Below are 26,160 nucleotides of genomic sequence, written 5' to 3' on the forward strand. Positions count from 1 at the left end.
CTCTTCTCTTTGTGTGTGACTGAGAGTGTTTCCCTTGTGTGTGAATTTATTCAATACAATCTAGAGCTTCATAATGGATACCCTGAGAGAAAAGAAAAAGAGAAAAATAGAATCAGAGCACAGAGTTTTTAACACTGAATGGACGAATAAATACTTATGTACTGTTTCCAAAGACAAAATACTGTGCCTCGTGTGTCGCGAAACGTTAGCCGTTTTCCAAAAGAATACAACCTTTGGCGGAACTTTGAAACTAAACATCCCAATCTCGCCAAATTGAACCCAAATGAAAAATAATTAAAGCAGCCAATTTAGCGAAAAACCTTTGTGGAGAACAGCAAATTTTCTAGAAAGTGAGCACTGAGAACGATACGGTTACTAAAGTAAGCTTTCAAATTTCTAAGGAAATTGCTGCTGCTGAGAAATGCTTCACAGAAGGCGAGTTTTTAAAAAGGTATTGATTGCTGTATCTGAGTTATGTCCAGAGAAGAGGGGAATATTTGAGAATGTCAGTCTGTCACGCATGACTGTACAGAGAAGAATAGCTGACTTTTCTACCAATCTAAGTGACCAGTTAAAGCAGAGAGTCAGTGAATTCTGCTTTTACTCCCTAGCTATGGATGAAAGCACCGATTTAAAAGACACTGCCCAAATTCTTATTTTTATTAGAGGTATTGATAAAAACTTTGAAATTACTGAAGAACATGTGCTCCGTGACAGGTCGCACAACCGGCAAAGAAATCTCCAGTAAAGTGATAAAGTCTATGAATGATAAATAGAGATTAGATTTCACAAACTTGGTGGTCATTTGTACGGATGGTGCTTCAGCTATGTGCAGAAAAAATGTTGGAGCAGTTACTCTTCTTGAAGAATTTATTGGGAGACAAATCACCAAACATCACTACATTATATATCAGCAGGTTTTGTGTAGCAAAGTCTTAAAATTTGAGCATGTAATGTCAGTGGTAGTTTCCATTGTAAACTACATCCATTCTAGAGGACTAAAACATAGGACATTTTGAGCTTTTCTTGAAGGGGTAGACGCCGAGTGCAGCAACTTTATCTACCCTACGGAAGTGAGATGGTTGAGTCGAGGAAGAGTGCTCCAGTGTTTCATTGCTTTGAAAGACGAGGTAGCAAAATTCCTAGAAAATAGGCCAATAAAACTCCCAGAGCTTGAAAATGAGTCCTGGAATCAAGATCTCTTTACCTTTTGTGATGTTACAGCGCACCTGAATTATCTCAACATTCAACTTCAGGGAAAAAAATCAACTTATATTTCAAATGTGTGCAGCAGTGAAAGCTTTCAAAATGAAACTGAAACTTTTCAGAAGTCAGCTGTCAAAAGGCGAAATGTGTCACTTTACCACTTGTGCATAGCATATCCCTCAGCACAAACACACCGTTAGAAGAAAAAATACGCAAAGCACATTAATCTTTTGATTGAAGAATTTGACAGAAGACTTACTTTGTCTAAAGAAGACGACGTCCAGTTGAAGCTGATTGAATATCCCTTTTCTGTGGATCCAGAGGAAGTGCCACTAGATTTGCAGTTGGAGGTTATTGAACTTCAGTGTTCGGCAGCTAACCGAAATTAGCACAGAGAAAGCAGCCTGCAAGACTTCTACAAAAGTCTGGACAATGAAAAATACAAGAATCTTATCAAGTTGCACTGAAAACGTTCAGCATTTTTGGAAGCATTTACATATGTGAACAAGCATTTTCCATCATGAACATGAATAAAAACAAGCAAAGTTCTTCTCTGATTGACGACCATTTGGAAGACATTATGAAAATATCCACTTCAAATATGACCCCAAATACGACAAGCTTGTTGCCGAAAAGAGATGTACTATCTCTCATTAAGTTTGCAAGGTAATTATGAAAAGTACAAATGTTTTCTTTCAACGGAACAGGTGTTTTTCATTTTTCCATGATTCATTAAAAAAATTAAAATTAAAAAAACCGTTTGCTTTAATTGAAAAATTCTTAAAGTATTACCCCTCCCCCCACCTTCCTTTTCGGCCCACAGTTCGGCAGGGCGGGGCTGAGGAAGGAGGGTTTGTTTCCACAGGGCAGGTGGCACGGGGGCGGGGGGTTGTTTCGGTGGGGCCAAGCGGCGCTGGGATGGGGGGGTTTCGGCGGGGCCGGGGGGTTTCGGACCTCAGCTCTTTTCTTTGGAGTAATATGGCCCTCGTCACTTTATGAGCTGTGAAGGCCTGCTCTAGATGTTGAAAACTGTACCCAAAATTAGAGGCCTCTTGAAAATTTGATCCTAAGTGACTTTCCCAAGATCACACAGTAGATCATTTGTAGGGAATGTAATCCTGATCTCCTGACTCCAGTTCTAACTTTCAGATAATACTCTTTCCCCTGTCTCACATGACCCTGGTGTTCTCAAATTCTTGTTATTTTGAAAACCTAAGAGACTAACTTTTTGAGAGGTGTTAAGGAAAAGTTAGCACATGTGACTCCATTTTGGTTTGGGGCCCACCATTGTCTAAAAGCAAGCACATCATGCATCAGGAGGAGTGTTCCTTAGATACTGCATTCCTGTGAAAATCCTCCTCCTTGTCTCCAGCCTGCCTTGACTCCCGGTATCTGTTCTTTGTCTGTCTCTAACTCCCTATCTCCTGGCCTTTGATGTGAGGCCTCCCATCCTGATAATAAAAGTTACTGATGCATCGCTTTAGGACCATGCTTTGTAATTAACATACTAGTTTAGCACGAGGAATGCACCAAGCAGGGATAGGTGATAGATAAGAAAAGGGTTTGTTTATTGGCTAAGGTTTCCGATGCACGAGGGCAACATGCTTTGCTAAAAGGTATATAACCTTTGTATAATCTGTATTCGGGGTCCCCTCCTGGCTAGCAGGGGGGCACCATGCTCGAGCGTAATAAACTTAGTGTTTTTTGGGAACTCTGCAGTTGTGGACTTTGTTTATGTGCCTCAGCCTAGATTCGAACTGTGCGTGACCTACCAGGTGTAATTCGTAGCATTTGTGTGCGTGTCCTACCAGGTCTAATTTGTAACAGTTTTGGCGACCACGAAGGGACTCTAGGCTCGCCCCAACAAGCCAGACTACACTCTTCCTCTCGGACAGCTCCAGCCGGCATAGGGTGAGTTCACCTTTGAAAACTCCGAGGAAGGGGGGTGTGAGCCATCGCTTAGGCGATAAGGTGGCACATTTGGTGTCCTTTTGGTAGCCCAATATGGGTTCTGGGCAGAGTGTAAGTAAGGGGACCCCTTTGGCTGAAATTCTCGAGAATTGGGGGAATACTTCTGGTACCCATGCGTTAGGTTAAAAAAAAAAAAAAAAGCTGTAATCTTCTTCAAGGTTGAGTGGCCAGCACTAACAACTCAAACACCTTTCGAATGGCCACCGGATGGTTCCTTTGCTGGGGAAAAATTAACAGCGCTTAGGAAAAGGCTGGAGAACAAAGCTCCAGCCCAGATGCATTATTGGTATGTATGGGACAACTGGGCTTATGCGCATGCGAAAGGACGTCCTCTTTCCTCCTCCTTTTCTTATTCATCTCAGGGGTCTCCAGCCCCGCTCTGTGCTATGCCTGCATCTGCTCCTCCTCCGGCTTACCCTCGGCTTTCTGACTTATGCCCGTCACCTCCTTACTTGCCAATTGGCCGTGTGTTCTGTCCAGGTGACAAGCCTCACGGGGGAGGACTCGGGTAGCCCTTGTGAGTGAGAATATTTAAGAGAAGAGACCAGGAGTGCTGGGGGGCTAGTTAAGAAGCCCACCCTCCTTGTTAAATTGGTAGTGAAACAAAGCTGGTGCTCATGGAAGGGACAGTTCAGAGAAAAAAAACAGGATCGGGCCCAAGCAGGCAGGAAACAGAGAGAGAGATTGGAAAACAGATTAAAAAACTTGGAGGTCATAGTGAAAAAGGAGGAGTAAATAATTACAGGAATGGGAAACGTAAATCCGGGAATAATACTTGGAATGGTAAAATCTAAGTTATTTGGGTGTGGTTTTGGGAGATAAGCAAGTGATTTAAGAAAGAAAAGTGAGAAGTTAACTCTGTAGTTGCTGGAAAAAATTAAGCAGTTAAACTTTGTGAAATACTGGAAAAAAAAATTCTTGGTTTCTTTGCAGCCATTTTGAGGAAAATGGGCCCTTTTCCAAAGGAATGCAATTATACAGTGCTACTTAATTAATATCTTGTTAGGCTTCAAGGGGCTACAATAGGTGGAGTCTTCCTTTTCAGGTCACTGTGTGTTTGACAACAGGAGTTAAAAGTAAAAGGCAATCAAAAGTCTGGTAAAGTTTATTGTGCCCTTTTTAAAGTAAGAATCTTTAAGCTGTGAATCCAAAGGCAAGCCGGAAAGCATTTGTTTTAATGTAAATTGCCTAACTAATAAGGTAGAAGCCACTAAAACCTGGGCTGCCTATGAAACAAATACAAGAAAATATGCGTAATTCCTCTGTTTTGCCTGCAATTAACAAGGGTATTTGTATAAAAAGAAAATATTTTAAGCAATGACTAACTGCCCAGAAGGCGTAGATCTATGTTCTTTTTGTCTTTCAGAAAATCAAAGAAAACTGATGCCAGCTAAAAAGCAATTCAACATATAAATTTACTGGCGCAATAGGAATTCTGTTCTGTGTTCTATGTGTCCTGTCTTGTGGTGTTTGTCTTGTGGCCAGAATTGCTGTGTTTAATTTTTCATAGGACAGTTTAGTTTAAAACTAAATAAAAGGGTTAAATCAAAATGCAGATATTTGTTTTATTCAACTTGGAATACAAAGTGTTTGGATAATATCAGAAAAATGTGATATACTTAAGTTTAAGTAAGTTTAAAAGTTTAAAAAAAAATGTCATTGGCCAGATCTTTTAATTGAAAAAAATTGTTGTTAAAATTCACACACCAACAGTCTTTGAAAGCAATGACATGAAAGGTTAACCCACTCCCCATATTATACATGAGATCCTTCTGGCTACTTCAAATTTCTAGCCAGAAGGCTGGGAAGGGAGGAAAGCTATTGGACACCAGAGGTTGTACCAAGTGGACTCCTCAAAAGTGGGTGTGCTTGTCGTGGCTTGTTGCTCCAAAGCTCTGTAATAAAGTCATTTTCCTAGAAGGGTGTATGTGGCATACATTAAACAATAAGACTAAAGTGCTGTATAATAGGCAATGTACATGTGTTCATTTTTAAACAAAGGTGTGTGAGTGGAAAGTGAAAGTTTCCTTTGCAGGTTAATAAAAGCCAAGAAGGGGAAGAGAAATAAAACAGAGGACGAGCTAATTCAACGCTGTAGCTGGCAGGCTCGGTCCAAAGATAAGACGCTGGCCTACCCAAGGACACTACTCACAGCTAGGATTTGGCTAACAGCCAAGAAAGAGGGGGGCTTGAATGTGCCCAAGCAGCTGTGAGATCTGCAACACACTGCCAGACATTAATGAAATGTGTTAGGTCTCTGTATTTACAGATGAAAAGAGTCCTGCTTCAAGAATCCTGAGCAAACCTGCCATTTGTTAAAACCAAGTAACTGGGTCTACATAAAAGTCCATCAACAAAAGACTACTCTGGCCCCATGCTGGAAAGGCCCTTATTAAGTCCTGCTAACTACCAACACCGCTGTAAAGTGCCAAGAACTGACTGCCTGAACCCATGCTTCTTACTGCAAAAAAGACACCTCCACCTCAAGATGACTTCACTTTGACTACTAATCAGCCTCTCCCTCCTTCTGTTTTTTTTTTCTTTCCTCCTTTTGGACAGCAAGGAAAAGGACAAGGTGAAGTGCTAGTAACCTCTCCCTTGTCCACTGACAGAGCTAACCTGCATTCAGTATTTGCTAAAGAAACCAAAGCACTACAGGGCGACGTGCTAGTAACCTCTCCCCTGTATAATGCAAAACCATGACTGTTCCAAGAGAAAAGAAGGAACGCCTGCTCTGCTGAAACCACCAAGATCCAAGGATTCCTGACTGCAAAAGGCACTGAAAATTGGCCTTGGTGGCAAAGACGGAGCATTGTACATTGGCAGGAAGGGAGTTGCGGAATGTATTCTTGGGAATGTGGAGTGAAGTGGTGGGGTGGGTTTATTCCAGGGGCTGGAATCTGTGCTTGTGGGCAAGTATAAATACCAAAAACGCCTTACTGCTACGAACATTACTCCCACCATCTGCCACCACTCCTTTGCAGGTAAAGGTTCCTGGATCCATCATAGCTACGTTAAGTTGGCGCTGGGACCCCACCTAACCCTGACAAGCCATTGGACAAGCCACTTCACAAATGAACACCACGACCAACCCATGGACTAAGCTTTCCAGCTATTGGAACCTTTACAGCCCACCAGGACTTCTTGTGTTCCTGTTTATCGGACTTACATTGGTGGTGTTGTTTTTTGTATGGTATAGAGGAGAATGCCGACATTGGTATGGTTTGCCTGGGGGGTTCTTCTCCCTATTCCCAAGTCCGGTACAAGGATGGGAGAGCAATAGCTTCTTGAATTTAACCCGCGCTATCAAACAGAGTGTAAATCAAACGCAGCATTGAATTTGTATTCATACCCCCACATATTTGGGTCAGGGGATCCCATTGGTAGGGGTACCTATTCCCCTTAATCGAACACTCCAAACTAAGCTATGGGCAAACACTACATTTAACTGGAATGTTACAATCCAAATATGGTCTATTGATATGGTGGCCCAGGGTAATTATGCTTTATGTGTGTCACGATGTAAGGGCATAAAAAACACAGTTTTTGTAAGAAATTTTGTGGGGTGCAAGGACACCACCCAAATCAGCTCTGGTGCGGGAGGCCTCTCCACCTACTCCAGGACCCCGTGGCCAGTCCCCGAGGGGTCTGGTTGGTATTGGTTATGCAATCACATAGCCTATAAGGTTCTCCCAGCAAACTGGTGTGGTACATGTACCTTAGGGGCTATAGTACCCGCCGTGACAGTACACCAGACCCTGACCCAGGGAGAGATCCGCAATCTAGTATGAAGGGACCGACGAAGTATTCCTTTAAACCCCCTTTCTCAACGGCCCAGAGGCTTTCACTCCTTTGTGCGATGGTTTCTGCCATGGTTAGAAGTAAGCGAGCTAGAGAAAGCTATAGTTAACATTTCAGCTGCTTTAAAATTAATGGCAAATGCAACTGCAGATGCCTTATCTACCCTTCAAATTGAAGTAACTCAGCCTTCCCAAACTACATTGCAAAACCACCTAGCCCTGAATTATCTCTTTGCAAACCAGTTTGTGCCCTAGTTAACTCAAGCTGTTGTGTATTTGTAAATCAGCAGCACAGGGTGAAAACTAATATCCACATCCTCATGCAGCATGCAGCCCTATTCCACCATGCCAGCCTCAACAATACCAGCACTGGGTTCCAGGAGGTCTGGAACTGGCTCACCTCATGGCTACCGGATGTGGGGGCTTGGGGACGGTGTATTTTGTATTTCATCCTTTTGGCTGTTATTGCTTTTGTGTTATTTTTTGTATGCCTACAATGTTGTGGTATGTGCTATCAGCAACTGCTAACCCTGGGTTACTCAGCCCCGATATAGCTTACTGATGTACAAAAAAAAAGGGAGGACTATTAAGGAAAAGTTAGCACATGTGACTCCATTTTGGTTTGGGGCCCACCATTGTCTAAAAGCAAGCGCATCATGCACCAGGAGGAGTGTTCCTTAGATACTGCATTCCTGTGAAAATCCTCCTCCTTGTCCTGCTGCGAATTATACCTGGTAGGCACGCACACAACTGCTGCGAATTATATCTGATAGGTCACGCACAGTTAGAATCTAGGCTGAGGCACATAAACAAAGTCCACAACTGCAGAGTTCCCAAAAAACACTAAGTTTATTACGCTCGAGCATGGTGCCCCCCTGCTAGCCAGGAGGGGACCCCGAATACAGATTATACAAAGGTTATATACCTTTTAGCAAAGCATGTTGTCCTCGTGCATCGGAAACCTTAGCCAATAAACAAACCCTTTTCTTATCTATCACCTATCCCTGCTTGGTGCATTCCTCATGCTAAACTAGTATGTTAATTACACAGCATGGTCCTAAAGCGATGCATCAGTAACTTTTATTATCAGGATGGGAGGCCTCACATCAAAGGCCAGGAGATAGGGAGTTAGAGACAGACAAAGAACAGATACCGGGAGTCAAGGCAGGCTGGAGACAAGGAGGAGGATTTTCACAGGAATGCAGTATCTAAGGAACACTCCTCCTGGTGCATGATGTGCTTGCTTTTAGACAATGGTGGGCCCCAAACCAAAATGGAGTCACATGTGCTAACTTTTCCTTAACAGAGGTGAAAAAGCCTAGGTGCATTTTTTGTTCTTGGTCAACACGGATTCATGCATACAGTAAATTAAAACAGCAACAATAACAATGTAAAGGAAAAACACATAAAACACGGAGATATGAATATGAGACAGTGACACCTATCTCCACACTGGGCCAACCAGTGTGGAGAAACTTTATTACATTATTGTACCGATTTGTACAATACCCCAGCACTGAAAATGAGATTAAAGCCTCTCCCATACTTCCATTGTGTCACCTACTGTATAAATTGTGGCTACTCAAAACAGAGAATGAGATTGCATACTTAGGCACAATTATAGTGATGAACAGCAGCAAGTTCATTTCCATATTTCCGCAGCCACTCTAGACGAGGATTAGGATTGAAGCCCAAGGAAGGGGAATGCAGAGCTATCTGAAGGATGAGTGGGAGAATGTACACTAGCACAAATGAGGGAGCTGAAATGTCTCATTATCAGCCCTTTCAATGTGCTGCAGCCATTGAATGAGGGAGAGAACGAAAGAGCTTCTACTAATGTGCTCCAGACTTGCCTAATGAGAACAGACACACAGAAGGGTAATTTCATTCATTTTCACCAGCAGGCTTAGAAATGGACAGAGACATACTGAAAGTAAGAGACAAAATATGAAATGAAAAAAGATGAATAGATCTGGTTAGCCATTCACTATCCACTGGGGTGAGGGTTATGGCAGCAGAGGATAGGAAAAATACTTTCCAAGTAGTAATAATTGATAAGCCTATGTGATGCATTTCTAGCAATATTTCAGAGTAGCAGCCGTGTTAGTCTGTATTTGCAAAAAGAAAAGGAGTACTTGTGGCACCTTAGAGACTAACAAATTTATTTAAGAATAAGCTTTCGTGAGCTACATCGTGCATCCGATGAAGTGAGCTATAGCTCATGAAAGCTTATGCTCAAATAAATTTGTTAGTCTCTAATGTGCCACAAGTACTCCATTTCTAGCAATGCACTTTGTTAAACTTTAAAAAGATCAGCTTCCTTTCACTGAGCTGCTTGCCCAGTTGGCTGCACTGAAAATTCACTCACTGTTCTGCCATTTGCAAGCTGTTTGCACTTTAAAATGGAAATCAATTTTCCTTCCTTTAGCATATTTTGTTGCCGATAATGTTGGAGAAAATTTCTGGCTAATTAGAGAGATGGTGAGAAAAGAAAATGAATCAGAAGAACCATTTGTTTCCAGGGAAGCAGCCTCACTTTAGCTCCATCCAGCTTTCTTTTACAGGACTTGAAGGACTGGAAGGATTTAGACATCTGGTCCAAGTTTCTCATTTGGCCCACCTTGATTATCATGCACATTGTAGGGAGAGTGGTCACTTTGGATAAGCTATTACCAGCAGGAGAGTGAGTTTGTGTGTGTGTGTTTTTTGGGAAACGGGGGGGGGGGGGGGTGAGAAAACCTGTATTTGTGCTGGAAATGTCCCACCTTGATTTTCATGCACGTTGTAAGGAGAGTGGTCACTTTGGATAGGCTATTACCAGCAGGAGAGTGAGTTTGTGAGTGTGGTTTTTGGAGGGGGGTGAGAGAACCTGGATTTGTGCAGGAAATGGCCCACCTTGATTATCATACACATTGTGAAGAGAGTGGTCACTTTGGATGGGCTATTACCAGCAGGAGAGTGAGTTTGTGGGGGGGGGGCGGAGGGTGAGAAAACCTGGATTTGTGCTGGAAATGGCCCAACTTGATGATCACTTTAGATAAGCTATTACCAGCAGGAGAGTGGGGTGGGAGGAGGTATTGTTTCATGGTCTCTGTGTATATAATGTCTTCTGCAGTTTCCACAGTATGCATCCGATGAAGTGAGCTGTAGCTCACGAAAGCTCATGCTCAAATAAATTGGTTAGTCTCTAAGGTGCCACAAGTCCTCCTTTTCTTTTTGCGAATACAGACTAACACGGCTGTTACTCTGAAATGTGAGAAGTGTACCTTTAACCAGAGCAGCATTCAGAGGATTGTTAATGGGCTGTGTATTTTGCAACCCACAGCTCAGTCTGTCCTGCAATGTGCTATGCTATTTTTCTTATATAGATCTGATCCAGAACCCATGGAAGTCAATGGAAAGATTCCCATTGACATCAATTCGTTTTGGACCAGGCCCATGGCTGCAAGAAGTACTGCTTTGCCCCTATATGCATGATGTCACAATGCATCCATTTACCACGTTCACCTGCCTGCAGCTAATTCTGCATGCTCAAAGACACCTAACACATGAAAATCCTCTTTGGACTAGAGACCTTTTCAAATATTGAAGGGAGAACACCCAGGTGGAATTCCTATCTCTTTTCCTTTTGTTGTCATGGACGCTGACTGCTGGAATATGCACTGACTGTAGCTCCAGCGAGTTGTTACATGTAGCATTAATTGTTAACACAGCTGGGCAAAAACAAAACAAAAAACCAATCCCACAAATACCAATTTCACGCACACAAACATTGGAATAATTTTCTTTCTCAACAAAGCAAAATGTTGAGATTTCAGTTTCCCTAGGCACAGCATGATGTGGGTGCCATGATGCCACTTATGATGGTAGCAGCAGAGATGCTCACCTTAGGAGGGGACATGGTGCGTATGGGGAGTTAGAAGTTTGAAACACTTGACTTTCTTTTACATATTGTGCCTCACAAATAGCAACCTTGCCTGTAGCCATGCTAGGCTACAGCCTCTACGATACTCAGCCTCCAAGAGGCAGATCTTCTGCAAACGATGCAGTAATGCTGGCCAGAAAAAGTCTTGTCTGTTCTATGATCTCTTTTGCAGAAGTTTTGCTTTTGCAGTATCACCTAAAGGAATGATGTGATTCAAAATACCCACTTTGTATACTGGTCTCTGTACAGTCCTTGTGTTTGAGGTATCAAACATTTTGGCTCCTCTTTGGATGATGTTATGCTGGGGGATGAGGGTGCGGGAAGCAGTGCCTGGACAGTCTCTGTAATCATATAATATGTGCGCAGCTCGTTTGCATTGGGAACTGCAAGAAATCTGTGCTGATTTGTTTGTAATCACTCACCAGAGCAACAATTACTTCACTGAAGACATTAACACAGTTAATTAACAGAGACAAAATCCGAATGTTAAGAGCTACAGCAATAAGCACATTTTAAAGAGGAACTTCATAGTGTCCCTGGTAACTTTCTGAATTGTATTTTCCATTTTGCAAGCTATTATTTGATCGTGCAGTGAAGTCCTGTTTGTTATCAGAGTCTGTTGCCATAGAAATGACTGAAATATCACAAGTTAAGCATTATGACCTCTATTTCCCAAACAAATAAGCTGCTTTTCCCTGTGCAAAGGGACTGGAAATGGTACTTAGGCTGCTCTCAGATCTGCTCTCCATTTTCCAACTGCTCTGAGCAATGTGGTTAGCTTGTAAACAAACAGGAAGGACAAGCTTGAAGGTGCAGCCTTATTGTATACAAAGAAGTTGGAGTTTTGGCCATTGCAGTCATTTGGAGCCCGATTCCGCCACACCCAACACATGCCGAGTAGTTGTCACATTGGAATCACTAAAGAAGAGGGGCAGAATCTGAGCCTTAGGACGTGGTTGTGGCCTTCATGAGCAGAAGGGGTGAAAGTGAAGCATGAGTATGCTCCACACCCAGCCACAGGACCAGCTCTCTTGTCTAGTGTGAAACAGGGTGGGCCCCACCTCCTCTAAAGAGGAGAGTGTCATTGTAAGTGTTTACTTCGGAGTCACAACATTTGAGCAAATGGCTACCGTGCCGCAACTGCATGGATCTGCAACTGCACGGGTGTGCACCTTGTTCCCCAGGAACGTGAGCAGCAAGATAAATGCAAGGTGGGACATCACTGATTCCTCATGGTGAGACAAAGATAACTGTTTCCCAAGAACAAACACTACCTTGATCACTTTCCTGTGAAAGTAGATGCTTTATGAAGAACAAAAACGAACTGTTTAAAAAGCTTGACTTTATTCTTATGCTCCATTTAACACCAAACTCAGTCATACAGATTTAAGTTTTCAAGACCAGAACCATTCCTGGTGTTTGAAAATAGGTACATTTTCCTGATTTATTTGGGCTGAAAAGCAGACAGCTTCTATGCTCCTATAGAAAGGGAACGGAAAATGGGCAGAAATAAATAATTATTGCATTTCCTCTTTTTCACTGGAAGCTGTTGTTTTTTTAAACACACTTTCTTAGCATTTTGCATGTAAAATGAAGATCAAACACAGCCATTCTTCCTTGCATACTGCACAGTTTTCCTGTTTCTGATTTTCAAACCACACCTACCTGGGTAAAAGGAAGTTGGAATTGTGCCCACTTTTCAGTATCAGAATTCCTCTACAATGCATACAAATAAGAGGCACAGCAATTTCCATAAGACAAGGAACTAGGGCTATATCCAGCCACTCCTCCCTTCAGTTACACTGCTAAATTGTTGACAAATAAGCAGTGGTTACAAGAGCTTCCTTATGTGGTGAGCCTAAAAGACTAAAGTTAGGCCCTGACTTCATGGTCTCCCGCCATACCAGCTACAGCTGTGAATTTACAAGTTAAGCAGAGTTGGGCTTGGTTACTGATTTCATGGCACATCTCTAAAAAACAAGTAGCTGCTGTAGGAAGGTGTGCTGGGGACTGGCACTTCTCCCTGAGTCATTGCTGAACCACTGAGCTGCAGACATAACCAAATTTCTTCTCACAGAATAACTATGGCATTTTCGAAAGTGTGTTAGCCCTAGTATCTTGGCCAAATTCTTCCTGCCTATATTCCCAATATGGTCTCAGCAGCATTCTGTCTTCACCCTGTGTCTTAAACTACTGCCTAGTGTTACTGCATGCTGATAAACAATGTGTTATGTTCTGCCCAAGAAGTAGCTGCACTCCAGTGACAGCTGAAGTAATTTCTCCATCTATGGTTTGCAAAGTATTTTGGAATCTTTATGGATGAAAGGCCCTGTATTAATGGAAGGTATCATGTCACAATTGCCATCTCACTCAACAATATATCAAGATACGGAGTTCCTACATAAGTATATTTTTGTTTCATAACATTAAATGTATTTAAGATGGTTGGTTAAACTGAAAGCTCCGCAGGGTGGAGACTGGATCTTCTCATGTCTTGTGCAGCATCAAATTTGTTAAGCATTGTTGCTGCTTTACAAATAAGTAATAATAATAGAATATTTTTGCTTAGAACTCTAACATGCAGACTTCATTCCTCCTCTATGTTCTTAACGCCCTTGCATATCTATATGTAATTTATAACCATACAATTATAACTCAGACGAAGATCTGTAGCAAGGTCCTCTGATTTGGACCCAATATACTATAATATCATTTTTGCCTTACATTTTTGCCAGTAATTTTGATGGTCTTTCTCTTCACAGTGTTGGTGTTGCAATAAGAAGTTTTCCAAATGACAATCAAATAGCATAGCAGTGGAATTCAGTCCTGGTGTTGTGATATGTGCATTGCTTATTAGATAAGATACAAATTTTGCTTAATGAACAACATGCACAGTCATGCCTAATCCTTGAAGTGAAGCCTTTGTCTATCTCAGATAAAGACAGCAATGTGACTAACGGGTGTCCTTAACTTGTCTGATATTGTGATAAGAGTAATTAGCTCCCGGGAGTTAATCAGTGGCTTTACAACAAGCAGCAGGCGAGACTTCTCTGATCATGCATTAGGCACATGCACATGCATTAGTCTCTCTTGTAATCCACACACTGTGATTTATGTGATCTCTTAATCTAGGAAGAAGTTTAAGGGTCCTGCAATGGGAAATCTCAATAGTCATTCCGTAGTTCTTATCCAAACTATGCTTAGTCCTGCCATCAACCCCCACTCAAAGTTTCCTTTGACTTCAGTGGGAGATCTGCACATGCACCTACAGCAGAATCAGGCCCAGACTAATATTGCAACAGGTGGAAGCTTTCTGTTCCCAGACAAAGCTGGTACAATAGTGTCCCTCTCTCTATATTAAAAAAAAGCATTTTCTCCCTTTAAGTATCTATATCTCAATATTTAGCTGCAAGCGCAATATGTAAGTCAATAGAAGGCAATAAAACATTAAGGGCTAAATTTTGCCCTCACATACACCCAAAGCATCCCAAGGGAAGTCAGTGGGGATGTACTTAAGAATGGCCATACTGGGTCAGAGCAAAGTTCCATCTAGCCCAGTATCCTGTCTTCTGACAGTGGCCAATGCCAGGTGCCCCAAAGGGAATGAACAGAACACGTAATCATCAAGTGATCCATCCCCTGTCACTCATTCCCAGCTTCTAGCAAAAAGTCAGTGCAAGTCAGTGCAAACTCTGACACTTCACTCATAACCGTGAGAACTAGAGAGCGTTTAAAAACCCTGACCTGCTGCAAAGTTCTGGGGGGGCAACTCAGACTGGTAAAGAGTTACGTCACCTTTTACCCTGTAACCCTGAGTGCCTTATGATGTCTCACCACTGACACTTTCTGCTTAGGCTGTCCATGGGCAGCAATAAGCATGCCCTTAATGTCTAGATCAGGAACGGGCAAACTTTTTGGCCTGAGGGCTGCATCGGGTTTCTGAAATTGTATGGAGGGCCAGTTAGGGGAGGCTGTGCCTCCCTAAACAGCCAGACAAGGCCAGGCCCCCGGCCCCATCCGACCCCCCCACTTCTCACCCCCTGACAGCCTCCCCGGGACTCCAGCCCCATCCAACCCTCCCCGTTCCCTGACGGCCCCCTGGGGACCCCTGCTACATTCACCCCCCCGCACTCTCGGTCTCCTTACCGCCCCCGGACTTCCTGCCCCTAACTGTCCCCCGCTGCCCCATCAACCCCCGCTCCTTCCTGACTGCCCCCCTGGGAACCCTGCCCCATCCAACCACCCTTTCTCCCTGACCGCCCCCGGACCCCTTGCCCCTAACTGCCCCACACCACCCCATTCAACCCCCCTTTCTCCCTGACCGCCCCCGGACCCCTCGCTCCTAACTGCCCCACACCACCCCATTCAACCCCCCCCTCCTTCCTGACTGCTCCATCCACTCCCCCTTCTCCCTGTCCCCTGACTGCCCCCCACCGCCCCATACAACCCCTCCTCTCTTTCCTGACTGCCCCCCGGGACACCTGCCCCCATTCAACCCCGGTTCCCCGCCCTCTGACCGCCCCAACCCCTATCCATGCACCTGACCACGCCCTGAACTCCCCTGCCCTCTATCCAACCCCCGCCCCCTGGCTCCCTGCCCCCTTACCGCACCGCCTGGAGCGCCGGTGTCTGGCAGCACGGCTGCATCAGGACAGAGCACTGGGTCAGGCCGGGCTCTGCAGCCCCGCCGCCCAGAGCATTGCACCGCGCGGCAGCATGGCTGCGGAGGAGAGGGGACAGCCTCCTGGGCCAGGAGCTCAGGGGCCAGGCAGGATGGTCCCGTGGGCCGGATGTGGCCCGCAGGCCATAGTTTGCCCACCTCTGGTATGTATAGACAGCCCTGGTTCAATGCTTTGGATTCAGGAGCCTGCCTGCAATACCAGACTTCCACTGGTCTCTACCAGCCTTGGTTAACCACTGGTAAGGTGACGCTACACTATCCCCAGTCCCGAATTTTCCCAGAAACGTGTTCTGCACTCTCCAGCCCTCCCCTGGACAGTTTAGATATTAAAGATGTGTTGCTCTTGTAAACAGTCAATATGCAACAGTTTGCTACTTTATTTGGAATTACCAAGCGGTTCAGTTTAAACACCACACTGGATTATTTAGATCAGTGGTTCTCAAACTTTTGTACTGGTGAACCCTTTCACATAACAAGCCTCTGAGTGTGACCCCCGCCTTTTAAATTAAAACCACTTTTTAATATATTTAATACCATTATAAATGCTGGAGGCAAAGAGGGGTTTGGGGTTGTCATAAATATAAAGGGAAGGGTAAACCCCTTTAAAATCCCTCCTGGCCAGAGGAAAAGTCCTCTCACCTGTAAAGGGTTAAGAAGCTAAAGGTAACCTCACTGGCACCTGACCAAAATGACCAATGAGGAGACAAGATACTTTCAAAAGCTGGGAGGAGGGAGAGAAACAAAGGGTCTGTATCGGTTGGTACGCTGCTTTTGCCGGGGATAGACCAGGAATGGAGTCTTAGAACTTTAGTAAGTAATCTAGCTGGGTATGTGTTAGATTATGATTTCTTTAAATGGCTGAGAAAAGAATTGTGCTGAATAGAATGACTATTTCTGTCTGTGTGTCTTTTTTGTAACTTAAGGTTTTGCCTAGAGGGATTCTCTATGTTTTGAATCTAATTACTCTGTAAGGTATCTACCATCCTGATTTTACAGAGGTGAATTCTTTACTTCTATTAAAAGTCGTCTTGTTAGAAAACTGAATGCTTTTTCATTGTTCTCAGATCCAAGGGTTTGGGTCTGTGGTCACCTATGCAAATTGGTGAGGATTTTTACCAAACCTTTCCCAGGAAGTGGGGTGCAAGGTGTCATAAATATAAAGGGAAGGGTAAACCCCTTTAAAATCCCTCCTGGCCAGAGGAAATCTCCTCTCACCTGTAAAGGGTTAAGAAGCTAAAGGTAACCTTGCTGGCACCTGACCAAAATGACCAATGAGGAGATAAGATACTTTCAAAAGCTGGGAGGAGGGAGAGAAACAAAGGGTCTGTGTGTCTGTCTATATTCTGTCTTTGCCGGGGATAGACCAGGAATGGAGTCTTAGAACTTTTAGTAAGTAATCTAGCCAGGTACGTGTTAGATTATGATTTCTTTAAATGGCTGAGAAAAGAATTGTGCTGAATAGAATAACTATTTCTGTCTGTGTATCTTTTTTGTAACTTAAGGTTTTGCCTAGAGGGGTTCTCTATGTTTTGAATCTAATTACCCTGTAAGGTATCTACCATCCTGATTTTACAGGGGGGATTTCTTATTTCTAATTACTTCTATTTCTATTAAAAGTCTTCTTGTAAGAAAACTGAATGCTTTTTCATTGTTCTCAGATCCAAGGGTTTGGGTCTGTGGTCACCTATGCAAATTGGTGAGGATTTTTATCCAACATTTCCCAGGAAAGGGGGGGGGTGCAAGTGTTGGGAGGATTGTTCATTGTTCTTAGGAGCCAAGGGTCTGGGTCTGTAGTCACCTAGGCAAATTGGTGAGGCTTTTTACCAAACCTTGTCCAGAAAGTGGGGTGCAAGGTTTTGGGAAGTATTTTGGGGGGAAAGACGTGTCCAAACAGCTCTTCCCCAGTAACCAGTATTTGTTTGGTGGTGGTAGCGGCCAATCCAAGGACAAAGGGTGGAATATTTTGTACCTTGGGGAAGTTTTGACCTAAGCTGGTAAAGATAAGCTTAGGAGGTTTTTCATGCAGGTCCCCACATCTGTACCCTAGAGTTCAGACTGGGGGAGGAACCTTGACATGGTGGCATAGTGGTGGGATTAACCTGAAATCATTTTGAGATCCAGTTGAGATTTTTTGAACTAGAAATACAGATTTTAAAAACTAAATTTTTTTTTCCTTTGGAAAGGAAGTCCAAAAAGCAACTGAAACTGAAAGCAGCTTGTTTTTTCTCTGCTTTGTGGCCAAGCAGAGACAAAAGGGGATTATCTTTGTGAATTGCAGGTTTTCTTTGCCTGGAGGCAGGGTTCTTAACTCCTGCAGGGAAATTCACAGTCTTCCAACCCAGAGTTTTTTTTTCCCTAAAAGTAAATGGGGGTGTGTGTTCTACCCATTTGCTTTTTCTTTGGGCTGGGTAAGCAGGTTTCCAAGTAGTTGGAGGTTTTTTTGCTTTGATTTGGGCCCAGAGCAGAGACAAGGGAATTGTCTTTTTCTGTAGGCTGACAATCACTATCAAAGAATAGGTATTCTATTCCAGCACAGCAAAATTTTACAGCCAAGTTTTGTTTGTTTATTTCTAAACCTCGGGTGTAAAGTTAGTTAAAAACAGAGAGGTTAGAATGACAAAATCCGCGACAAAATACAGCTGGAATTAGCCAAATTTCAGGCTGAGGAAAAACAAAGGGAACATGAAAGACAGATAGAACTCATGCGGCTGGAGAAGGAGGTACAGGAGGCTGCCCACAAGAGGGAAATGGAGGCAAGGAAGCATGTGGAGGAGGAGAAGGGAAAAAAAGAGAGGAAGCATGTGGAGGAGGTGGAGAAGATAAAGGCTCAGCAGAATATACCAACAAACCCTAGCAATCCTTCTCCAGGTACCACTTCCCATCCCAGAAAGTTCCCCACCTACAAGGCAGGTGATGATACTGAGGCCTTCTTAGAAAACTTCGAAAGGGCCTGCCTTAGGTACAGCATCTCTACCGACCAATACATGGTAGAGCTGAGGCCACAGCTCAGTGGACCCTTAGCTGAGGTGGCGGCTGAAATGCCTAGAGAACACATGAACGAGTATGAACTGTTTAAATCCAAGGCGAGAGTCAGAATGGGGATAACACCCGAGCATTCTCGTCGGAGGTTCAGAGCCCTAAGGTGGAAACCAGACGTGTCATTTACCCGACATGCCTACCACATTGTGAAACATTGGGATGCCTGGATATCAGGAGCAAGTGTTGAATCTCCAGTAGATGTGCCCTTCCTAATGCAAATGGAACAATTCTTAGAGGGTGTTCCTGAGGAAATAGAAAGATACATCCTAGATTGGGAGCCCAAAACTGTAATCGAGGCAGGAGAGATTGGAGTCAGATGGGTGGAGGTGGCAGAGAAGAAGAAAACTGGTCGCAGTTGGAGCGGAGACCAGAAGGGACAACCCCAGACCACACCCTATTACCGGGGGCCGCCCAAAGCCCCACCTACCTCCCAAAGAACCCTCCAGACCCCTTATCGTCCCACCACCCCGTTCTCCAGCAACCCTCCTCGCCCCAGTGACCCGTCAGCTGGACGATGTTTTAAATGTAACGAGCTGGGGCATGTAAAGGCCAACTGCCCCAAGAACCCCAACAGATTACAGTTCATTGCACCGGAATCACACCAGAGGTCCACAGGCCCAGATACCTCCCAGATACCCTTGGAGCGGAGGGAAACTGTGAGTGTGGGCGGGAAGAAGGTCACCGTGTGGAGGGACACCGGAGCACAAGTGTCAGCTATCCATGCTTCCTTAGTGGACCCCAATTTAATCAACCCAGAGATCCAAGTGATGATTCAACCCTTCAAGTCCAACTCTTTCGATTTGCCTACAGCCAAGTTGCCTGTCCAGTATCAGGGCTGGTCAGGAATGTGGACTTTTGCAGTCTATGATGATTATCCCATCCCCATGCTGTTGGGGGAAGACTTGGCCAATCATGTGAAGCAGGCCAAGAGGGTGGGAACGGTCACCCGCAGCCAGGCTAAACAAGCCGTGAGGCCTAGCTCTGTTCTGGAAACTTCTGTCAGGACCCGGACCCCAGGCCAATGTCTGCAACAGCAGTAGTGGATCCAGTCCCAGAGACCCAGACGGAACCAGTCCCAGAACCGGAACCAGTCCCAGAACCAGAACCAGCCGAGCAACCAACACCACACCCATTGTCAGCACTGAATCCAGTACTTGCAACCTCAACACCAGAGGGCCCCACCGACCCTGAACTGGCAGCAGCCGATAACCCGACACAAGAGGCTCAGCCGGAGCCTGAATCCCAACATAGTGCACCAGCGGAGAGCGGTTCACAGTCAACAGAAACAGCTCCATCCCCTATATCGCTTCCAGAGGGACCAAGCATAGGTCCACAATCCAATGAGGAACTGATGTCTCCAGCATCAAGGGAACAGTTCCAGACCAAACAGGAAGCAGATGAAAGCCTCCAGAGAGCTTGGACGGCGGCACAGAGCAACCCACCGCCTCTCAGCTCTTCTAATTGATCCAGGTTTGTTGTAGAAAGAGGACTTTTATACAAGGAAACTCTTTCTGGTGGACACCAGGAAGACTGGCATCCTCAGAGACAGTTGGTAGTTCCAACTAAATACCGGGCCAAGCTCTTGAGCTTAGCCCATGATCACCCTAGTGGCCATGCTGGGGTGAACAGGACCAAAGACCGTTTGGGGGGGTCATTCCACTGGGAGGGAATGGGCAAGGATGTTTCTACCTATGTCCGGTCTTGTGAGGTGTGCCAAAGAGTGGGAAAGCCCCAAGACCAGGTCAAAGCCCCTCTCCAGCCACTCCCCATCATTGAAGTTCCATTTCAGCAAGTAGCTGTGGATATTCTGGGTCCTTTTCTGAAAAAGACACCCAGAGGAAAGCAGTACATACTGACTTTCATGGATTTTGCCACCCAATGGCCGGAAGCGGTAGCTCTAAGCAACACCAGGGCTAAAAGTGTGTGCCAGGCACTAGCAGACATTTTTGCCATGGTAGGTTGGCCCTCCGACATCCTCACAGATGCAGGGACTAATTTCCTGGCAGGAACTATGAAAAACCTTTGGGAAGCTCATGGGGTAAATCACTTGGTTGCCACTCCTTACCACCATCAAACAAATGGCATGGTGGAGAAGTTTAATGGAACTTTGGGGGCCATGATACATAAATTCGTAAATGAGCACTCCAATGATTGGGACCTAGTGTTGCAGCAGTTGCTCTTTGCCTACAGAGCTGTACCTCACCCCAGTTTAGGGTTTTCCCCATTTGAACTTGTATATGGCCGTGAGGCTAAGGGGCCATTGCAGTTGGTGAAGCAGCAATGGGAGGGATTTACATCTTCTCCAGGAACTAACATTCTGGACTTTGTAACCAACCTACAAAACACCCTCCGAACCACTTTAGCCCTTGCTAAAGAAAACTTACAGGATACTCAAAAAGAGCAAAAAGCCTGGTATGATAAACATGCCAGAGAGCATTCCTTCAAAGTAGGGGACCAGGTCATGGTCTTAAAGGCACTCCAGGCCCATAAAATGGAAGCATCGTGGGAAGGGCCATTCACGGTCGAGGAGCGCCTGGGAGCTGTTAATTATCTCATAGCATTCCCCACCTCCAACTGAAAGCCTAAGGTGTACCATATTAATTCTCTAAAGCCCTTTTATTCCAGAGAATTAAAGGTTTGTCAGTTTACAGCCCAGGGAGGAGATGACGCTGAGTGGCCTGAAGGTGTCTACTACGAAGGGAAATGTGCTGGTGGTGTGGAAGAGGTGAACCTCTCCATGACCCTTGGGCGTATGCAGCGACAGCAGATCCAGGAGCTGTGCACTAGCTACGCGCCAACGTTCTCAGCCACCCCAGGACTGACTGAATGGGCATACCACTCCATTGACACAGGTAATGCTCACCCAATTAGGGTCCAACCTTACCGAGTGTCTCCTCAAGCTAAAACTGCTATAGAACGGGAGATCCAGGATATGTTACAGATGGGTGTAATCCGCCCCTCTGGAAGTGCATGGGCATCTCCAGTGGTTAGTTCCCAAACCAGATGGGGAAATACGTTTTTGCGTGGACTACCGTAAGCTAAATGCTGTAACTCGCCCAGACAACTATCCAATGCCACGCACAGATGAACTATTAGAGAAACTGGGACGGGCCCAGTTCATCTCTACCTTGGACTTAACCAAGGGGTACTGGCAGGTACCGCTAGATGAATCTACCAAGGAAAGGTCAGCCTTCACCACACATCTCGGGCTGTATGAATTTAATGTACTCCCTTTCGGGCTGCGAAATGCACCCGCCACCTTCCAAAGACTTGTAGATGGTCTCCTAGCGGGATTAGGAGAATATGCAGTCGCCTACCTTGACGATGTGGCCATATTTTCAGATTCCTGGGCAGACCACCTGGAACATCTACAAAAAGTCCTTGAGCGCATAAGGGAGGCAGGACTAACTGTTAAGGCTAAGAAGTGTCAAATAGGCCTAAACAGAGTGACTTACCTTGGACACCAGGTGGGTCAAGGAACTATCAGCCCCCTACAGGCCAAAGTGGATGCTATCCAAAAGTGGCCTGTCCCAAAGTCAAAGAAACAGGTTCAATCCTTCTTAGGCTTGGCCGGTTATTACAGACGATTTGTACCGCAATACAGCCAAATCGCCGCCCCACTGACAGACCTAACCAAAAAGAAACAGCCAAATGCTGTTCAGTGGACTGAAAAGTGTCAGAAGGCCTTTAACAAGCTTAAAGCGACATTCATGTCTGACCCTGTACTAAGGGTCCCAGACTTTGACAAACCGTTCCTAGTCACCACAGATGCGTCCGAGCGTGGTGTGGGAGCAGTTTAATGCAGAAAGGACCTGATCAAGAATTCCACCCTGTAGTGTTTCTCAGCAAAAAACTGTCTGAGAAGGAAAGCAACTGGTCAGTCAGTGAAAAAGAATGTTACGCCATTGTCTACGCTCTGGAAAAGCTACGCCCATATGTTTGGGGACGGCGTTTCCACCTGCAAACCGACCATGCTGCACTGAAGTGGCTTCACACCGTCAAAGAAAATAACAAAAAACTTCTTCGGTGGAGTTTAGCTCTCCAAGATTTTGATTTCGACATCCAACACATCTCAGGAGCTTCTAACAAAGTGGCTGATGCACTCTCCCGTGAAAGTTTCCCAGAATCAACTGGTTAAAATCATCCTTGAGATGTAGAAAATATTGTTAGTCTTTATGTACTTGGTAGCATATTTAGAGATGCATGTGTCTTATTAACTCTGTTTTTCCTAGAGCTCCAGGAAGAAATCCCAGCCAGTGTTTCACCCTAGCTGAGATTTGGGGGGCGTGTCATAAATATAAAGGGAAGGGTAAACCCCTTTAAAATCCCTCCTGGCCAGAGGAAATCTCCTCTCACCTGTAAAGGGTTAAGAAGCTAAAGGTAACCTCGCTGGCACCTGACCAAAATGACCAATGAGGAGACAAGATACTTTCAAAAGCTGGGAGGAGGGAGAGAAACAAAGGGTCTGTGTGTCTGTCTATATTCTGTCTTTGCCGGGGATAGACCAGGAATGGAGTCTTAGAACTTTAGTAAGTAATCTAGCTAGGTATATGTTAAATTATGATTTCTTTAAATGGCTGAGAAAAGAATTGTGCTGAATAGAATGACTATTTCTGTCTGTGTGTCTTTTTTGTAACTTAAGGTTTTGCCTAGAGGGATTCTCTATGTTTTGAATCTAATTACCCTGTAAGGTACCTACCATCCTGATTTTACAGGGGTGATTCCTTTACTCCTATTTACTTCTATTTCTATTAAAAGTCTTCTTGTAAGAAAACTGAATGCTTTTTCATTGTTCTCAGATCCAAGGGTTTGGGTCTGTGGTCACCTATGCAAATTGGTGAGGATTTTTACTAAACCTTTCCCAGGAAGTGGGGTGCAAGGGTTGGGAGGATTTTGGGGGGAAAGACGTGTCCAAACTACTTTTCCCAGTAAACCCAGTTAGAGTTTGGTGGTGGCAGTGGATATTCCAAGGACAAAGGATAAAATTAATTTGTACCTTGGGGAAGTTTTAACCTAAGCTGGTAAAAGTAAGCTTAGGAGGTTTTCATGCAGGTCCCCACATCTGTACCCTAGAATTCAGAGTGGGGGAGGAACCTTGACAGGGGTGGAGGCTGACAGTTCGTGACACCCCCACGTAATAATCTCATGACCCCCTGAAGGGTCCCAACCCCCAGTTTGAGAACCCCTGTTTAGATTAAAAAGAAAACAGTTTAACTATAAAAAGAGAGAGATTTTAAGTGGGTACAGATATCAGGTATTAAAGTCAGAAACAGTTACAAGAGAAAATGATAAAATGCTTTCTAGCAGCTAAAACTTAACAATCTAGACTTGGTTGAAGGTAAAATCCTTACCACACATTCCCAGCAACATGGCTAACCAAATTCCCAGGTCAGGATCTTCCCCAAAGTCAAAGGGCAGGTTCCTTTGCCTTTTTAGGTGAAAGAGAGATGAATTAGGAGGGTTTTGCCCTCTCGCTTTTATAACTTAGTTACCGTTTGAAATGGATTTTCCTGTGGATTGCCCTAAATGAAGTTCATTCCAGCTGTGAGAAAGGAGACATGAAGTCTCCAGGTGAAAGAGGTTCCATGCTGTTGTTTGCTAAAATGCAGATCAATCTGTTCCTGCCCCTCTTCCTTGCCAAATAGTGGCCAATTGCCATGTAATTGCCAATTACCTTTGACACCTGGCTAAAGGCATCAGCTTGTCCTTTGTCTTTGAGAAACTGGTTTACTCACTCCCCAGATTTGTCTGGTAAACACAATGTAATCATAATTTCAGTTTACGTTCCGTAACTCTTAATATGCATTTCACAAGAATATTAATAATCAGTGTATTGCTAGTTTTAGATGATACCTCACAAGGCGTATTTTGCACAAAGATTATTACAATAATGTGTAGCGTGTGAATATAGGGGTGCTTTTGGTTACGCCTCCATGTAACCAATGCAGTGACATCTGCAGACAACCTGAAACAATAGCTCTAAGAGGTGCAAGTTTCCCTATCTGTCTCACTGGAGTGAGACCCAAGACCCCTTACTCCTTTACTGCCACACTTGCCTTTCTAGTAAGGGAGAGAGACCCTCCAGATGTTACCCATGAAGGGAGTGGGCTCTTGCTCCCCTCCTGGGAAGAAAGGGATTACAAATGCTGCCAACTCTGCCACTCTGAGGGGATGGGACCCCCTGTCACTATCATTATAAACTGGAGAGTGAAGCCGTGGGGGCTCAGGGAATATCAGTGTCCTTATAGACCTGGATTGCCTTAATCTCATCCTGGTTGTATCCCAGCCCCTTTACACTGCTTTAGGAATATAAGAGGGTTGAAAACCCAGAAAACATGGATCTATGTTGCCCCCATTTCTTGCAGCACATGGCATAAGGGTATGCTGGGGGTGGGAGAGGGCCATGGCTTGAGTGCATTACCCTCTGGATCATCTCAGCTGTGGAGGGCTCACAAGAGTCTTTGCAGCAAGCATAAATTAGAGCAACATTGAGGCTGCTCTAAATTACATAGGCAACAGAAGTGTATTCTAGTCATGTAGAGTCTAAACATTCTGAATCCGAAGTCTTTGTTCCATCAAGATCCACTTTGAAGGTATAGTTAAGTATGATGTTCAAGAAGTCAGAAGAAAGGATGCTGAAGTAGGAGTTAGGTTCTGTTCCTGGTTCTATGCCTTGCTGTGTGACCTTGGGCAAGTCACTTAACCAATTTTTGTGACTCAGTTACCTCGTCGTTAGAATAGAAACAATGATGCTTATGTATTGCTTTGAGAGCTATTAATGAAAAACAGTATATAAGGATTAAGCATTATTATTATTGCATAAGAAAAATGAATATATATTTAATTCTGCCTTGCTTTACAAAAGTATTTTACATAAGTGTTTATGCTGCCCACTGAATTCCCATTTATGTCAATGGGAATTGCACAGGTAGTTCAAGGGCAACATTTAGCATTATGCTGTTAATCAATGTGGCTGTTCTTTGATTAATTAAAGGAGTATTAAAGCAGGCTGGAAATTGGTTTAGCTTGCTTCCACTGGGCTCCCACATTGCTAGGTACAGCTTTGCAAAAGGGGAAAAAAAGATAAGGATTCAGGTAAATAATTTTTGACAAATAATAAAATTGATTGGGTCTATGTGAGTTCTTAAAACTCCAACTACTTTCAATAATGAGAATTTAAAAACATACCAGAACCTGGATCCATAGAGATGTCCATCCAATCAAGAGTTAGGAACCTATATTCAAACAGGAAGCAGATGGAAAGTCTCAGTGAAGTTGTAAAATCCCAGCATATATGGACTCTAAGCTTCAAGTAACTTTATCAACAGGAAATCAAGAGCAGGTGCTTCTTTCTTGGACTGTGCCTCAAGTAAAATCTCCTTCTACCCACGCAGGACGGATATTAAGAAAGCAATGGGCCCAAACAGGTAAAGTGAGAGAGACTGCACTTACATACCAGAACAGTAGGGAACCACCTCTTGGCAATGTCTTGCAACTCTTTTCCAGTAATTTTTTCAGGCTTTTCATCTTACGAAATC

The 26,160-nt window shown here is 44.3% G+C and overlaps 1 long non-coding RNA gene across 1 annotated transcript; it reads right to left on the minus strand.

The window, feature by feature from the left end:
* LOC141987125 (uncharacterized) lies at positions 1–25,888 on the minus strand. The gene is made up of 3 exons (XR_012639449.1): positions 25,811–25,888; positions 1,466–1,631; positions 1–82 (listed from the first exon to the last, which is right to left on the minus strand). It is a non-coding gene; the product is annotated as an uncharacterized LOC141987125 (long non-coding RNA).
* Between the last annotated feature and the right edge of the window lie 272 nt (positions 25,889–26,160).

This window comes from Natator depressus, chromosome 1 (assembly GCF_965152275.1).
Source record: "Natator depressus isolate rNatDep1 chromosome 1, rNatDep2.hap1, whole genome shotgun sequence".
Taxonomy (NCBI): domain Eukaryota; kingdom Metazoa; phylum Chordata; order Testudines; family Cheloniidae; genus Natator; species Natator depressus.